This window comes from Schistocerca americana, chromosome 6 (genome assembly GCF_021461395.2).
Source record: "Schistocerca americana isolate TAMUIC-IGC-003095 chromosome 6, iqSchAmer2.1, whole genome shotgun sequence".
Lineage (NCBI taxonomy): Eukaryota > Metazoa > Arthropoda > Insecta > Orthoptera > Acrididae > Schistocerca > Schistocerca americana.
In genome coordinates this window covers 31,537,482-31,548,770 of record NC_060124.1, presented here as the reverse complement: position 1 = coordinate 31,548,770, position 11,289 = coordinate 31,537,482, and the positions used below count along the sequence as shown (strand labels likewise).

Sequence of the window (11,289 nt, the reverse complement as noted above, 5' to 3'; positions counted from 1 at the left end):
GCCATGATGGCTTCTTATTTAGATTGTATGTTATTATTTCGCCTAAATATTTAAATTTATCAACAATTTTGATTTCCTGTTCTCCTATTGTAATTTTGTTTGCAAGTGGTGGATCAGTTAGCATAATCTCCGTTTTTTCAAATGATATTCTAAGGCCTACTTTCTCTGCTATATCTTGTAGTGATTTCACTTGTTGCCTGGCTTCTTGAACGGTGTTGGCTAGGAGAGCAAGATCATCAGCGAATCCCAAGCAGTTTATGCTAATCATCATCTTTTGCACTTCCAATTCTTATCCTCTTTGGATTGTCCTTGTACCATTCTCTCATTATGTATTCCAGTGCACAGTTGAACAGTAATGGTGATAGGCAGTCACCTTGTCTTAAGCCTGTTTTTATGAGGAATGGTTCCGAAATTTCTCCTCTAAACTTCACTTTTGATTTGGTGTTGGTTAGAGTGAGTTGTATTATTTTAATTAGTTTTTGATGGAGTCCTATATTTCTTAAAATTTTTAATACTGAAGGTCTGTGGAGACAGTCATATGCCTTCTTAAAATCTACAAATGTTATTGCCAGAGGTTTTTTCCGTTTCTTGTAGTATGCCATAATCAATTTTAAACTAATTATCTGCTCTGCACAGCTTCTACATGGTCTGAAACCTCCCTGATATTCCCCTAACTCCTGTTCTAATTGCTCCTTGATTCTTTCATATAGGATCTTGGATAGAATTTTATATGTGCAATCTAGGAGAGAGATGCCTCTGTAGTTGTCTGGGTGGCTCTTGTCTTCCTTTTTGTGTAGTGGGTGGATGATAGCTGTGGTCCAATGTTCGGGAAATTGTTCTGTTACCCAAATTTTTGTTAGAGCCATGTGTAAGGAGGTCTTGACTGTGTCACTTGCATATTTCCACATTTCAACAAAAACCTAATCTTCTCCACATGCCTTATAATTTTTTTGTTCTTTAAGAATATCTTCTACTTCTTGCAAAGTTGGAGGGTCTAGTTTGTTAGGTTTGGTTTTTATTGGGGTATTTATGTTGATTTGTAAGGGTTCTTTGGGTTCCTCGCAATTCAGAAGTTTGTAAAATGCTTTTGCCATGATTTCTGCATTTTCCTTGTTACTGTGTGTCATTCTTCCATCTTCATCTTTCAGTATTAGTGTAGGGGCCTCATATTGTTGTAGTTGTTTCCCAAAGATTTTGTAGTAGTTCCTGGAGTTGGCTTTATGATAATTACCTTCTATAGAGTTTATAATATCTTTATGAAATCCTCTCTTGATTCTTCTCATATTGTGAGTGAATTTTTTCTTTCATTTTTTACGTTGATGGCATTTTCTTCAGTTTTATTTGTTTGAAACTTTAACCATGCTTGGTGTCTATCTTCATGGAATTTGTCACATTCTGATGTCCACCATGCATGTTTCCTTCGTGGATTCAAGGGAGCTAGATTCTCTGCTTCTTTTTTAAGATTAGGCACTAATTTTACGAGTGTACCGTGTGTATAAGGAATCCGGTAAAACATCACATCTCCAACATCGTTGCGGCCGCAAAAAGATCGTGCAAGAACGGGACGAAGACGGCTGAAAAGAATCGTTCAACGTGAGAGAAGAGCAACACTTCCGCAAGTAGCTGCAGATTTCAATGCTGGACCACCAACAAGTGTCAGCGTGCGAACCATTCAACAAAACATGCTCGATATGGGCTTTCGCCTGGGCCCGTCAGCACTGACATTGGACTGTTGAAGACTGGAAACATGTCGACGAGTCTCGTTTCAATTTGTATCGAGCGGATGAATGTGTACGGGTATGGAGACAACCTCACGAATCCATGGACATCGCATGTCAGCAGGGGGCGTGTTCAAAGTGGTGGAGGCTCTGTAACTGTGAGTGCAGGTGCAGTTGGAGTGATCTGGGACCCCTGAGACGTCTAGATACGATGCTTAAATAAGCATCCTGTCTGATCACCTGCATCCATTCATGTCCATTGTGTATTCCGACGGACTTGGGCAATTCCAGTAGGACAATGCGTCACTCCCACGCGTCCAGAATTACTGCAGAGTGGCTCCAGGAAGAGTCTTCCGAGTTTAAATGCTTCCGATGGTCACCAAACAACCGAGTCATGAACATTCTTGAGCATATCTGGGATGCCTTGCAGCGTGCTGTTCAGAAGTGGTCTTCACCCCCTCGTACTCTTACGGATTTATGGACAGCCCTGCAGGAATAATGGTGTCAGTTCCCTCCAGCACTACTTCAGACATTAGTGAAGTCCACGTCACGTCGCGTAGCGGCACTTCCGCGTGTTCAAATGGTTCAAATGGCTCTGAGCACTATGGGACTCAACTGCTGAGGTCATTAGTCCCCTAGAACTTAGAACTAGTTAAACCTAACTAACCTAAGGACATCACACACATCCATGCCCGAGGCAGGATTCGAACCTGCGACCGTAGCGGTCTCGCGGTTCCAGACTGCAGAGCCAGAACCGCGCGGCCACTTCGGCCGGCCTCCGCGTGTTCGCGGGGACCCTATACGATATTAGGCAGGTGTACCAGTTCCTTTGGCTCCTCAGTGTAGTTGTCGATGGAATTGATATTGTGCAATGATGATAGTTATATACACTGCTGGGCACCGTAAATGCAACACCCTGAAGGAAGCATCCGAATCAAGTGAAATTTACACAATGGGCTTGCAGCGATGAGATATGCAACTGATTAGAATTTCAGCGCAGACGCACATCACGCGCGCCTGTGGCGCCACCTCATAGCGCCATTTAAGGCTTGGCGATTTCGACGAGTGTACGTTCGGCACGTGTGTTTACCTTGTGGTTGTTTCACAAGACGATCAGTTATGCCGCGTAGACAACAGCGAACATCGTTTGATCAAGTATCCGAGTTCGACAGAGGAAGGATAGTGGCTTACCGAGATTGTGGATTATCATACAGAGAAATCGCTAGTCGTGTTGGACGAAACCAAACAACTGTAACGCGGATATGTGACCGTTGGATGCAGGAGGGTACGACGGACCGACGTGGTCGATCGCATTCACCTCGGTGCACTACTGCACGTGCTGATAGGCAAATTGTGCGCATGGCAGTGACGGATCGCTCAGTGACATCCCGAACCATAGCACAGCACATTGCGTCTGTAACGCATCATCCAGTGTCTGCGCGTACCATTCGACGCCGTTTACAGCAGGGTGGTCTGTCCGCAAGACGTCCATTGCTTCGTCTACCATTGACGCAGAACCACAGACGTCTCCGTCGCCAATGGTGTGATGACAGACGGATGTGGACGGCAGAATGGAATGACGTTGTCTTTACTGACGAGGCACGCTTCTGTCTGCAGCACCACGATGGTCGGATTCGAGTGTGGAGACACCGTGGAGAGAGGATGCTGGACAGATGCATTATGCACCGCCACACTGGTCTTGCACCGGGCATTATGGTATGGGGCTGTATTGGATATTACTCTCGCACGCCTCTAGTACGCATTGCCGGTACTTTAAATAGCCGGCGCTACATATCCGAGGTGCTGGAGCCAGTTGTCCTTCCTTACCTTCAGGGCTCGGCCACAGCCATATTTCAACAGGATAATGCGCGACCACACGTGGCACGCATTGTCCAAAGGTTCTTCGTCAATAACCAGATTGAAGTGCTTCCCTGGCCGGCTCGCTCTCCGGATCTTTCGCCGATAGAAAACATGTGGTCCATGGTTGCTCAACGAGTGACCCAGATTACATCCCCAGCTGCCACACCAGATGACCTTTGGCAACGTGTGGAAGCTGCTTGGGCTGCTGTACCCCAGGAACACATCCAACGTCTCTTTGACTCAATGCCGAGACGTGTGGCAGCGGTGATCTCCAGCAATGGCGGCTACTCTGGCTACTGATTCTGGCAGGAACCACATGTCACAGAAGTCTGTAAACGTAATCATTTGATACTTGGTCAACATGTTATGTACAAAATAAATTTTGTTGTGCTACCTCTTGTCTTTCTTGGTGTTGCATTTACGGTGGCCAGCAGTGTATAAGGTTAGTATTGAGGACAACAGTGACTAAGAATGTAATTAATTCGTGACGATCACGAATCTGATGAGCTTCTGCCCTGGATGCGCCAGACAATGACGTTGCCTGTTCCGAAGCACCGCGCACGGTGTGCTCTGCCGTACTGAGCTACGGTCGTGCCCCGCTCGGGCTAAGGGGGAAGCCCCGCAAGCACTTGCCGGCTGAGCTACAAGGCCGCCATTGTCTCGCCCTCCATACGGCCCGTGCACAAAGTAGACAATGGCGGATGCAAATGGACGCACTGACGCACGCCGCGCTGCTGTCATCTGCACGGCCGCTGTCCCTCACCCTTGTATAAACGCGCTGTGGCCCTCACCATTTCCTTGGCGGTGGCTCTAGTCATGCCGTTTCAGAAAACGCGTGAATTACACAACAGTCTACGTGGTATTCACATAAGAGAAATTTATCTCATGACTACTCTCCAGCGTGGGTTTTGGGTACGCTTTTCGCATTTGTTAGGTCCATAATATTTTCCGAATACACTAGATGAATACACTAGATAGGTCCATAATATTTTCCGAATACACTAGATGAGTGGTCGTCAAACTTTTTTGCTTAAGAGCAAATACTAATATTGTAGGACGACACCTCAGACCACAAAGGTTGGCTCTGAGCACTATGGGACTTAACATCTATGGTCATCAAGAACTTAGAACTACTTAAACCTAACTAACCTAAGGACATCACACAACACCCAGTCATCACGTGGCAGAGAAAATCCCTGACCCCGCCGGGAATCGAACGCGGGAACCCGGGCGTGGGAAGCGAGAACGCTACCGCACGACCACGAGCTGCGGATAGACCAGAAAGGAAGTGGGGGTGGGGGGGTGGGAGAGGTGTGGAGGGAGAGGAGGCTGGGGGTACAAAACCAGTTACATATTGTGAATGTACATATTGTAAGGTATCACACCAAATATTTTCGGGTGAAAACGAACATAATGTATAGGAACTACGTGCATTTTTCTGAAGGGACCAATTTTCTGTACTCAAGCTGATCCTCGAAATGTGAAAATATGGCCTCTTAATTTGGCCAGGAAGGGAAACAAGGAAGGGCTGGAACAATGGGTATTAGTCACAGTTGATTCACTGTTGACAATATACAATTTATTTTGCACAGCCTGAATTAAACAACAGTTAATTTGAATCCAGAATGAGATTTTCACTCTGCAGCGGAGTGTGCGCTGATATGAAACTTCCTGGCAGATTAAAACTGTGTGCCGGACCGAGACTCGAACTTGGGACCTCTGCCTTTTTTTTTTTTTTGTAAATTATCATTTTGTTCGCTTTAGTTCGTTTAATCTGCTCGGGGCGGACGTCGTAAGACATCCATTTAAGTTCGTTGTTGATCTGTTAACTCAGTTTTTTTTTTATTACAGAGGGCACATTACCATCTGACCGAACACGCTAAGCTACCGTGTCGGCAAAACTTTCGCTGGCAATTGCTCTACCAACTGAGCTACCCAAGCACGACTCACGCTCCGTCCTCACAGCTTTCCTTCTGCCAGTTCCTCGTCTCCTACCTTCCAAACTTTACAGAAGCTCTCCTGAGAAACTTGCAGAACTAGCACTCCTGAAAGGAAGGATATTGCGGAGACATGGCTTAGCCACAGCCTGAGGTATGTTGCCAGAATCAGATTTTCACTCTGCAGCGGAGGAGAGCTTCTGTAAAGTTTGGAAGGTAGGAGACGAGGTACTGGCAGAAGTAAAGCTGTGAGGGGCGGGCGTCAGTCGTGCTTGGGTAGCTCAGTTGGTAGAGCAATTGCCCACGAAAAGCAAAGGTCCCGAGTTCGAGTCTCGGACCGGCACGCTACGGTCGCAGGTTCGAATCCTGCCTCGGGCATGGATGTGTGTGATGTCCTTAGGTTAGTTAGGTTTAAGTCGTTCTAACTTCTAGGGGACTGATGACCTTAGAAGTTAAATCCCATAGTGCTCAGAGCCATTTGAACCATCGGTCCGGCACACAGTTTCAATCTGCCAGGAAATTTCAGTTAATTTGAATACTGAACAATAATCAGTGCTGGCAGAAAATATTAATTATAATTAGCACGCAGTCACTGTTTGCCAGACCTTAAGATAAAAGACGCATCATACAAAGTTCAAGTCAAATATAAACAGCCACAAAAATTACTAAAACTTCGTAAGCAGAAGGCGCCAATACAAAATTTAATAAAACTGAACGGACTACATAATAGAACATTGCCAAAAATTTCTTATACGACAATACAAAGTGATCAAAGAAGGAGAAGGAAATTTTTAAAACCTCATAAAACAGACATGGTAGCAAGTCTTCCAAGCTTCCAGAATAATATTCAAATAATTAAAATTTAAATTGAAGAAGAGTGAGTGTTAGGATCTCAAAAACTAGTAAAATGTTTAAATAACTTAAAGGAGCAATAAGATTGCAAAAGGGTCAGTTTTAACTAACAAATAGAATGACTCAGCATTGTTCTAAAATTTCAACTTTAAACGGCAGCATTAAGGGGCTCCGGAACGCCCTATACTTGCAATGTTAAAATAACGCTTATAAATTACATCTTTCCTCACAAAGTATTTGAGGTAGGAAGTTGAACTTTTTACAGATTATTTATTGGAATATGGGCTACAACTTAACACAGGGATTTTACAAAATTTTACTTCAGTTATTAATGATGATTTTTTTTTCAGTTGGAATGAAAATTCACAACATTTTTTTGCAATTTTTTATTTATATATTCAAAAATATACAGTTTTTTGGAAAAAGGCTGTGTTAAATTATGCAGAAGGTACTGTGTAACATTTACTGAAAGTTTGAAACAAATATGTTTGGAAGATCCTTAGAAAACATGTAATTAGTATGAGAAAATAAAAGTTTTGGGAATCGAGCGACAAAGATTGGATTAACTTTTTAGTGCATTCCAGGTCCATAGGATGGATTATCTTCATCCTCTGCAAACTCCTCCTCCAGCTTCCTCTTGATCCTCCTCCTGTTTACTCTTGCTTGTATTTCTAGACTCTTTACAGCCCTGTCTGCAGCCCGAAGGCGTTCCTTGTCTAAAGCAAGCATCGCTCGTTGTTGTGTTCGTAGATTTTGCTACCATTTTCTTCAGTTGCAGTTACTGCAACACTGTTCCAAGAGGTGGTCGTGTATGAACACTTATCACATTTCAGTTGTATTTCACTAGCAAGTCCTACGTGCTTTATTATGGAGAGTTCCAGACCAACTTCACTACAATGAATACATCTTACACAGTTTGAAAAAATTCCTTTGAGAACCGACATATCAAATATTTCATTCACATCCGATTCGCCCATAAAACATTCATAGTTTTCACTCATTGAACCAAGCTACTTCTGTGAACTATTTTCTTTCCCACTTTGACTGCTATGGGCAGGTGTACTTGAGAGGTTAGGTTCACTCACTTGGTTATCGTCTTTATTGTTTACAGTAATAACACATACCTTTGGCTTTCCAACATTTCTCCTTTTCTTAAAAGCCTTCAGAGGATTTCTAATAACTTTACTATTACTCATTATTATACTTCAACAAAACAGAGACTCAAGAAACAGAATTAATTACGAATATTTTCGAGATAACGACAGAGTAAATAAACATGAAACAATCGACAATCACACCAGCGATATATATTGAACCATCACAGGTTAGCCACAACACATACTTTATCTCACATCACTAAAATGTACCTGATGAACACGGACGTTAATAATAACACCATTTGACAGCAGTTTAACAGCGCCAGAGTGGGTCACGCCCATGTAGAACACATTTTTAAAAAAATTTTAAAAATACACTCCTGGAAATTGAAATAAGAACACCGTGTATTCATTGTCCCAGGAAGGGGAAACTTTATTGACACATTCCTGGGGTCAGATACATCACATGATCACACTGACAGAACCACAGGCACATAGACACAGGCAACAGAGCATGCACAATGTCGGCACTAGTACAGTGTATATCCACCTTTCGCAGCAATGCAGGCTGCTATTCTCCCATGGAGACGATCGTAGAGATGCTGGATGTAGTCCTGTGGAACGGCTTGCCATGCTATTTCCACCTGGCGCCTCAGTTGGACCAGCGTTCGTGCTGGACGTGCAGACCGCGTGAGACGACGCTTCATCCAGTCCCAAGCATGCTCAATGGGGGACAGATCCGGAGATCTTGCTGGCCAGGGTAGTTGACTTACACCTTCTAGAGCACGTTGGGTGGCACGGGATGCATGCGGACGTGCATTGTCCTGTTGGAACAGCAAGTTCCCTTGCCGGTCTAGGAATGGTAGAACGATGGGTTCGATGACGGTTTGGATGTACCGTGCACTATTCAGTGTCCCCTCGACAATCACCAGTGGTGTACGGCCAGTGTAGGAGATCGTTCCCCACACCATGATGCCGGGTGTTGGCCCTGTGTGCCTCGGTCGTATGCAGTCCTGATTGTGGCGCTCACCTGCACGGCGCCAAACACGCATACGACCATCATTGGCACCAAGGCAGAAGCGACTCTCATCGCTGAAGACGACACGTCTCCATTCGTCCCTCCATTCACGCCTGTCGCGACACCACTGGAGGCGGGCTGCACGATGTTGGGGCGTGAGCGGAAGACGGCCTAACGGTGTGCGGGACCGTAGCCCAGCTTCATGGAGACGGTTGCGAATGGTCCTCGCCGATACCCCAGGAGCAACAGTGTCCCTAATTTGCTGGGAAGTGGCGGTGCGGTCCCCTACGGCACTGCGTAGGATCCTACGGTCTTGGCGTGCATCCGTGCGTCGCTGCGGTCCGGTCCCAGGTCGACGGGCACGTGCACCTTCCGCCGACCACTGGCGACAACATCGATGTACTGTGGAGACCTCACGCCCCACGTGTTGAGCAATTCGGCGGTACGTCCACCCGGCCTCCCGCATGCCCACTATACGCCCTCGCTCAAAGTCCGTCAACTGCACATACGGTTCACGTCCACGCTGTCGCGGCATGCTACCAGTGTTAAAGACTGCGATGGAGCTCCGTATGCCACGGCAAACTGGCTGACACTGACGGCGGCGGTGCACAAATGCTGCGCAGCTAGCGCCATTCGACGGCCAACACCGCGGTTCCTGGTGTGTCCGCTGTGCCGTGCGTGTGATCATTGCTTGTACAGCCCTCTCGCAGTGTCCGGAGGAAGTATTGTGGGTCTGACACACCGGTGTCAATGTGTTCTTTTTTCCACTTCCAGGAGTGTAGTTGTAGTCTTCGGAATTGAATAAATTATATATCTATTAAAAGGTAATAGTCTGCAGATTCAGAAAACGCAAAAAAGTAAAAATTGAACTTTTCATGATTTTGAGCCATTCCGGAGCCCCTTAAAGGCCACGGCAATCTAAGGCTAGCGCACAGAACGGCATAAACAGGTGGCTGTGTAAGCCAACGGGTCCGAGAATGACTGGGCCAGACAAGGATGCGTAAACACCACCGGTGCCAGAGCACAAGCAGTGGTAACAAAACTCTGTGCAGCACAAATAAATTCCAATAAATGCAAGCTCAAATCACAGCCAAGATTCTAATAAATAATGATTACGCCCCTAATAGTGCAATTTCTTACAGAGCGATACCGTACATTTAACAGCCTTCTGACAAGTTAGCAGTAAACCTAAGACACCACTTACAACCGGCTTAAGGAAATTTCAGAATTAAGTAGTTATATGAAATCCCCCTGGAACAAATGATTTAGCCAACCTCGAGCCAATTGTCTTAAACTTACGGCCAGTCCAACCCAGGTTCAGAAAGGACAATGTGTCTTAAAATAAACTAAAATTTCCTTATAAACCACTTAAAATAGACACAAGATATACACGACCTGAGACAGAATAAGCAGTACATTACTCTTAACGAGCAAGAGAGAGACGGTTAATGTACCCCCAAACTACAACTACAAAATTGAACGCAACATTTTTGTCCACAATGTTTAAATTAAACATACGTCACACGTTTCTTAACAGTGACCCTGACAACACGAAAGTCCAGTGTCACACTAGGAATAGATAATCTGTGATAACATGCAACGTCGACCAATACTCGTACTGCGCTCCAGAACTAATATCAACTGATAGTTATTTGCCACAAGGAAAGCGAGAAATAATAACAGGTGGGCAGAAGCAGTTAAACACACACAAGTACCACACTGCCATCGAAATTCACAGCAAGCTTCCCTGTAGAGGTGGAAACTTACATTAACCCAAATTAAAGGCGCCACAGACACTTATAATTCACAGATCAAACTTCCAATAAGATGCAGTATACAAAGATCTAATTAAAATATTTAACAGACCTTTTTATCATATAAATTCTTGCTCATACAATTCAGCCTGCAAATGCTGTGGAGGCGCGGACTTCAGAACCAATAAATACAATCGGTGCATCCAAAAATTCCGGGAAAAACTCCTCTGAGTAAGCCCGGCCAGTTTTTAGTATTCCATTCCTGACGTTCGTCGGCATTGCAAGCCGAACACAGACCAATATAACTCCTAGATATCCTTCCCAGCTTACGCCAGTATAGGGACAGGTGGGTAGCGTCTAAAGGCCTCTTCCCCTAGATTGTTCCACTAGTATTGCCCTCAGTATTAGGCCTAATATAACAGAACAGAGACGGTTTTAAATTGTATAAATTAATTAATAATTGTCACGAAGGAATAAAATAGTGGTTCAAATGGCTCTGAGCACTATGGGACTAACATCTGAGGTCATGAGTCCCCTAGAATTTGAACTACTTAAACCTAACTAACCTAAGGACATCACACACATCCATGCCCGAGGCATCATTCGAACCTGCGACCGTAGCGGTCGCGCGGTGCCAGACTGAAGCGCCTAGAACCGCTCGGCCACTCCGGCCGGCAATAATATAGTCGATGATAGCTCTCTGTATAAAAGTGTTTAGGTTTTATCTGTTGTCTTATTCGTGTTTTTTGGAGTTTAGTAATTCTTATTGTGGTAGACCCCTTGGCTACACTTCCCACTATAGTGTGGCGACTTTTCCGATAGGACGCTATGTCAGCATTGGTCATCCATAGAAGAAAATATCAAACTGAAATAAATAGCAAGGAACTACGTATGTAGGCAAAAAGACGTTGAATAAACATTGATAGTTGAGCTGTGGCTGGCTCACGTCACGTCTTTTTTTATTTTAATTATCATTGGTTGCAGTCTTGTCGTAACTTATTTCTTCTTCGGTTACAGCCATAACCTTGCTGTCTTCTCTCCGTGAGTGGCAGC

The 11,289-nt window shown here is 44.7% G+C and overlaps 1 non-coding gene across 1 annotated transcript; it reads left to right on the top strand.

The window, feature by feature from the left end:
* The first annotated feature begins 5,785 nt into the window (after nt 1-5,785).
* Trnar-acg lies at nt 5,786-5,893 on the top strand. The gene is made up of 2 exons: nt 5,786-5,822; nt 5,859-5,893. It is a non-coding gene; the product is annotated as a tRNA-Arg (tRNA).
* Nucleotides 5,894-11,289: the final 5,396 nt, after the last annotated feature.